This window comes from Vigna unguiculata, chromosome 9 (assembly GCF_037176805.1).
Source record: "Vigna unguiculata cultivar grain cowpea cultivar isolate G323 ecotype 2 chromosome 9, ASM3717680v1, whole genome shotgun sequence".
NCBI lineage: Eukaryota > Viridiplantae > Streptophyta > Magnoliopsida > Fabales > Fabaceae > Vigna > Vigna unguiculata.
The window spans coordinates 7,765,319-7,772,292 of NC_140800.1; positions in this window are offsets into that span (position 1 = coordinate 7,765,319).

Below are 6,974 nucleotides of genomic sequence, written 5' to 3' on the forward strand. Positions count from 1 at the left end.
AAATTTAGTAATTACTAAATACCAGACATTTTTCCGTTAAGAAGATCATATATAAGTCAACTTTAATCAGTATAAGTTATTAATTGTTTCTCGTATTTGTAGTATATTTTATTAAATATTTCAAAAGATTAAATATTTTTAGTTATACTCTCACCTGATTTATTTAACCCAATCTAATCTTATTTTTAAGTATGAATTATCACTACTTTTGGAGTTTAAAAATTGTGAGTTGATGGTGATTTCTGGAGTTTAAAAGAGTTAAATTGTCACCTTTCAAATCAATCAATCAGGGTGTTTGAAGATGGTAAAAATCATCTCATCATCTTGAATATTGTTCCAAACTTAGCAAATTACGGGAAGCCTTGGAAAGATTCCTATTAGGGAAGGGATTCTATGAATTTCGGTAATTTGTTGGAAGATTTAGGTTATGTATGTTTCAAAATATGAATTTAAAGGTAGAGTGAACGTACAGAGGTACTTTAGTTTTAAGAGATAAATATGAAAAAATTTAAAAGAAAAAATTTATCGAACTTTGTAAATAATAGGTTAAATTATACTTTTAGTCCCTATTTTCGTAACAAAATTTGAATTTGGTCTCTCAATTATTTTTTATCTCAATCTGGTCCCTATTTTGGAAAATTTGACTCAATCAAGTCCTTTCCGTTAGTGGTGGAGTAACGGTGTTAAATGGGGTGCCACGTATCAGCTTCTGGATTTTTTGAATTTTTTTTATTTTTTTTTTGAATTTTTTTTTTACTTTTTATTAATTTTTTTAAAATTTTTAAAAAAATTAAAATTTTGCCACGTGTCAAGCTGACATAGTGCCACGTGGCAGTGACAGTGCCACGTGTCACTATTTGGGATGTGTCATTTTCTCATTCTCAATTTGGTCCCTGTATTTTATCTTTTGTCTCAATTTAGTCTTAATTTTTGTAAAAATTGTGCAATTTCGTCCCCCTCCAAATTGAAACAAAAATTATAAAATGTTTTTTCGTCCCCCTACAAATATTTTTATTAAATTTGATTTTTTTATTCAAATTGATATTTTTATTATATATTTTCAATAAAACCAAGTTTCTTTAAATTTGTTTCACATTAAATTTTACTTAAAATTGTTTTCAAATTTTAAATTTATCTGTTTTTTATTGTTACATAAACTAGTTAATTTTTCTTAAATTATATAATTTTTATTTTTATACTAACTAAAATATTTGTATAGAAATTATTGAATTTTACACATTTTAAAAATATGCAATTATTTAAAATATAAATTCAAATAAAAAATAATATTAAAGTATAATGTAATAAAATATCAATATAATTTATGAATTTTTTTATTAATATTATTTTCTATTAACAACTTTAAAACAATTTTAAATAAAGTTTAACGTAAAATATAAATTAAAATAAACTTAATCTTGTTAAAAATATTTACTTGAAATATCAATTTTGATAGAAATATCTTTGCATATTTATATAGAAATTAAATTTGGTTTCAATTTGGAGAGGGACAAAATTGCACAATTTTTACAAAAATTGGGACTAAATTGAGACAAAAAATAAAATACAGGGACCAAATTGAGAATGAGAAAATGACAACTCCCAAATACTGCCACGTGGCACTGTCACTGCCACGTGGCACGATGTCCGCTTGACACGTGGCAAAATTTTAATTTTTTAAAAAAATTTCAAAAATTTAATAAAAAATAAAAAAAAATTTCAAAAAAAAATTTCAAAAAAAAATAAAAAAAATTCAAAAAATCCAGAAGCTGACACGTGGCACCCCATTTAACACCGTTACTCTACCACTAACGGAAAGGACTTGATTGGGTCAAATTTCCCAAAATAGGGACCAGATTGAGATAAAAAATAATTGAGGGACCAAATTCAAATTTTGCTACGAAAATGGGGACTAAAAGTATAATTTAACCTAAATAATATCATAGATAGGGATGTCAACGGGACGGGTAGGGTACGGGTAGTAGCTCCCCCGTACCCTACCCGTTGGATAAATATTTGCCCCGTACCCGTACTCATATCCGTCGAGTATCCGTTATGCGGGTATCCGCCTATTTTTTTCATATCTGCGGGTATCCACGGGTACCCACGGGTGTTTGCAAAATTATTTAGAAATAAATATTTAATCATAAATTCAAATAAAATAAAATAAAATACATCATTGTCATAAATTTTAAATAAAGTTCAAATAAACTCAAGTTGATACAAGTCCAAATAATTGTAGAAGTAAATATAAAATGATGTTCAACACAATGAAAATTCTTTAATTAATGTTTTGATCAACAAATCCACACTCTCCGATTGATTCTAAAAAATAAACAAATAATAAACTTCAATTGTCACATGTCAAGTATTCTTATTTTGATTTCATCATTTGGCAACAAGCATACCATAAACGTCATTGTCTATATAAGGTTTGATGTATATGCCCAATTTCAAAGAAAGAAAAAAGAAAAATATCAAGGGGTGTAAGTTTAGCGGGTACGGGTATCCACGGGTACGGATACTATGATACCCATACCCGATCCGTTAACATGCGGGGATCAAAAATACTCGTATCCGCGGATAGCGGGTATCCATTTTTAATATTCATTTTCTATCCGTTGCGGGTTTTATCCGCGAATATCCGTGGGTACGAATTTTTTTGACATCCCTAATCATAGATATGATAAATAAAAGAATGTTTTAATAGATTAAAATATCATTTATAATATTTTGATTAAAATTAATATAAAAATATATATAATTATTGATATTATTAATATTATAAATATTATAAATATTTTTTATTTTTTATTTATATTTTTTATGGCCACCAACAACTATCCATTCTCAATGTTTCAATTATTACCGACAAGACAACACTATTATGACCTCTCTAATACGGGTAGTCATACGCACCACAAGCCAACAACCACAACCACATTGGTAGCCATACGCACCACAAATGCATACAAGAAATTAGGGATGATAAAGTGGATTAGGTAGAACAAATAGCCTGCTAACCAACAAAATAAAGGTGAGTCGAGACATAGTTTTGAATTCCTCAACCTATAATAACTCGGCCCACTCAGTTTGCCAACCTGTCGGGTCACACATAGTGTAGGACAAGCCAACTCGCCGACTTGTTACATATTAAACAAAGCAAGCAAAAGTAGGTATGTGCATGTCCCTGCCTTTTGAGAAAGATTAAAAGCGAGAGTGAGAACGCTTGCAAACGTTGTGACAGTGTAAACATGAATCCCTCCCACCCATCTTCTTCTCATAGTCTGAATCTCATTCCACTCTATCTTCTTAGGGCTGAGCAAGGTAGTGCAAGGCGGAGTAGAAGAGTGGAGCAGTAGCACCAATAGGTTCGTGTTCTGGTTTGCACTTATTTGCCTTGCGTTTAGCATTGCCAATTCCTCTCTATACATGTAGTTTGGGAATTAAGGTTGGAAATTAGGGAGTTTGTAAATTAGGATTGTTGCAAACATAGCATGCCTTATTGCTACAATAGAACATGCTGGGAATTTCTTCCCGAAAAAACAGGGATAGAGAAGAAACTGGAGAGCTTTTCTTCCAAAAGGGACAACTTTGTGTGACTGGTGGCGTAAAACTAGGGACCAGCTCGCCCAATGGTGGGACGGGTTTAAGCTTTCAACCCATTTTTTGATGTCAGGTTGGCCCTTCCCAACAAAATTTTAGCGGGCCAAAAGCGAGACAGACATATAAACAGGCAAAGCTAGGCCATTTTGACATCACTACCAACAACCACGATTATCTCCTTCTTAGAATAGATACACACACCTCATAATTGATTTTTCTCTCCACTGTATATGATGAGAAGATCCTCCCTTCTCCATAATCGATTTTCCCTATCCAGAATCCATTTCTTCACGAATCTTCCTCCCTTCGTACACCGTTTCCTTCTACAATTCATTATATGCATGGAACAAAAGAAATCTTCCCTCTTTTGAGCTTTTCTCATACGGTGTAAAATGCAAATGCAAAAACATGTTAAAATAAAGGAAGAGTCATTCAATAGTTGCACCATGCATCCACACAAATCTCCTCACTTTCTTGAAGATATAATTGAACCTCCCTCCCTCAAATTTGCCACCTCATTTACCCGTAAATCGATTAATGGAAACATGAGTCTCACTTGCTCACCAACTTTAAATTCTTTGAAACAAACACACTCTTTAGTAGAGTTCTTTGTGCGGTATCTTCAAATTAAACTTAGGCGTGGTGAGAATTTTTATTTGTGTGAGATCCTAGAAAATTGTACCAATTAGTATTGTGATTGAAAATGAGTAGATAAGTTGGTTTTGACTAATGAAAATCATAGTAGTTATGAAATGGGATTTGAGATGTGAATCTCTCTTAGGCCGTATGATTTAAGGAGAATGGAGCTTTATAAATAGGATAAGAGGCAAGCCACATTCTTACCCTCTAAATGATGTGTTGGAAGCACAAGAAAGAGTGGAGGAAACGTATAGTAAGACGAAAACGAAAGGGAGAAAAATCGGGGAAGAAGACAAATCGTTTAAGAGGTAAGGGAAGCTAACTAGTCTTGATTTCTCTTTTGGATGTAAATTGAGTCCATATTATGTTATGTGATTTTGCTATGATAAAGGTTTGTTTTTGCCAAATTGATACAAGTGTGTTCATTGTTATGCGAAAGGGAAACTAATCGATCATTGTCTTTCTTTTAGGTTTGAATTTAATCCATATTATTGTTACATGGGTTTTGCTATGATAAAGGTTAGTTTTTGCTAGAAAGATACAAAACGTGTTCACTTTGAAGTGTTAGGGAAGTTAACTAACTTTTTTTTTACACGAATAGTGTAGAAACATGATTCTGTACGAATTTGATGATAGAAATCTAACTTCTTTTAAGGTGATAAAGGTGTGAGACGTTGGTTATGGTTATAGAACTGTGATGTGATTTTATGAAATATGGTAATTAGTTTTTATTAATGGTCGAAATGTGTTGACTTTATTTTCTCATTATGCTTAAAAGAGTTTTATGTGAACTAGATTGAGATTGAGGTTTTGATGATTAAGTTGATGTATAAGGTTAACTAAGTGTTGGTTTCAATATTTAGAAGGATGATGATTTTATCTGAACGTGGATTTTCTAGGTATTTCAACTTGTTTTTTAACTGAACGTGGATTACAGTGTAGTTATATACCTTAGCAAGCGAAAGAATGGAGTGCTACAGTTTTGTAGTAGAAACTTCGAACTCCTTTTTCAATTGGAACTATTTTCTCATTGTATGAATCTACTGTTTTTAAGCAAGTACTTATTAAAGTATTATATAAAGTAATATGAAGAAGGAAAACTTAAGAAATTATTTTTATTAAAATGGAAAGTAGATTTGGGTGTCGTTATGTCAGTTTAATAAGTTTCTTAGGAACATGAGAGACTTGATACAAGATGAATTATAATTTTTGTCAAAAAAATTGCAAAAAAAGTCTATAATTTTGGTTTGTAAATTTTTATTTTAGAAAATTTATAAAACAAATTGAGCACAAATATTGAGTAATAATTGAATTCATTCATATCATTATTAATGTTACTAATTTAAATTAGCTATTTTATTTTTAATATTTTTTTTATTATTTAAAAATTATCATCATTCACATGATTATTGAAACAATAAGGAAATATAAAAATTTATATTCTAGACGCTAGAAGCCAATTAATATTTATTCAATTTTAACCAGATTATTTTATTATTCACAAATATATAACTTAAATTAATTTAAAGTTAAAATTTTATTTCTTAAAATAAATTGCAAAAATTATTAGTCCGAAATTCCGTTAATTCTAGCTAGTATTCAGACAAACGAATCAATAAATGGTGATACATAATAAATATTTGGTAAATATAGCGTAAGGGAATGAAAAGGTGGAATTGTGATATGGTTGTACAAAAAAAATCGTATTATGTTGCCCTATTCCTTTTTAGTGCCCACACCAAAATTATTTTATTGGCATCGACATTAATAAAGCAATTTTACTTGTACAATAACCTCCTCATTAGTGAAAAAAAAGAGTCAATTAATCCGAAAATTATGACAAATATAATAAGAAAAGGGTTAATTGCAAACTTTTTTGTTTTAGAACTATGTGAAGCTTTTACTTTTTGAGGTCGACTCTTTTGACGTTTATATGAAAAGTATTCAATTTGGAGTGGATCCGATTTGACATAATATATATATATATATATATCTTTCAAGCATGTTTACAAAATTACATTTTTTGTAAGTTTTATTTATGACTTTTGCTAATAACTTTATTTTGATATTGATAACTTTATTACAATCATATTCTGAGATTTGACTAATAAAATAAAAAGTTTCTTGCTATTTTATTAATTATTTCGAATTTTAATTTTAAATAAATGTTAAACTATGTTACGTATGTTATATATATATATATATAAAATACAGACTTGGTCATCCAATTAAAATAGTTAACGACTTGAGCTCAATGCATGTCAAACTTCTTAAAACAGGAATAAATTAAAACTGCAATGACATTTAATTAGAAAAAAAAAGTACTACAAATAACATGGTATCAATAAGATTAACTATACCAATAAAATGGCATCATTTTGTCAAACCGTACAAACCAATATTTCATGCAGACTAGCAAATTCTTTCTACACCTCCACGTGCTCGTCCCGTACTCTATAAATATAAATACTTTAATTTTACACAAAATTTGAAAGTCATAATTTTCAGAATATACAATTCAAAAATATAATTTACAAAACCCAAAAGTTATTGTTGGCTTTCAAATTGTGAAAGTCACTTTTATCTTCTGAATCACAATCCAAAAATAATTTTGAAAAAACTTCTAAATTTAATAATTCAAAAGTTAGTTTTAGCTTTGCGGATTTTACAATTCAAAGTCAATTTTGGGTATGAATGCACAATGGCATTTTTTACTTGCACAATTCAGA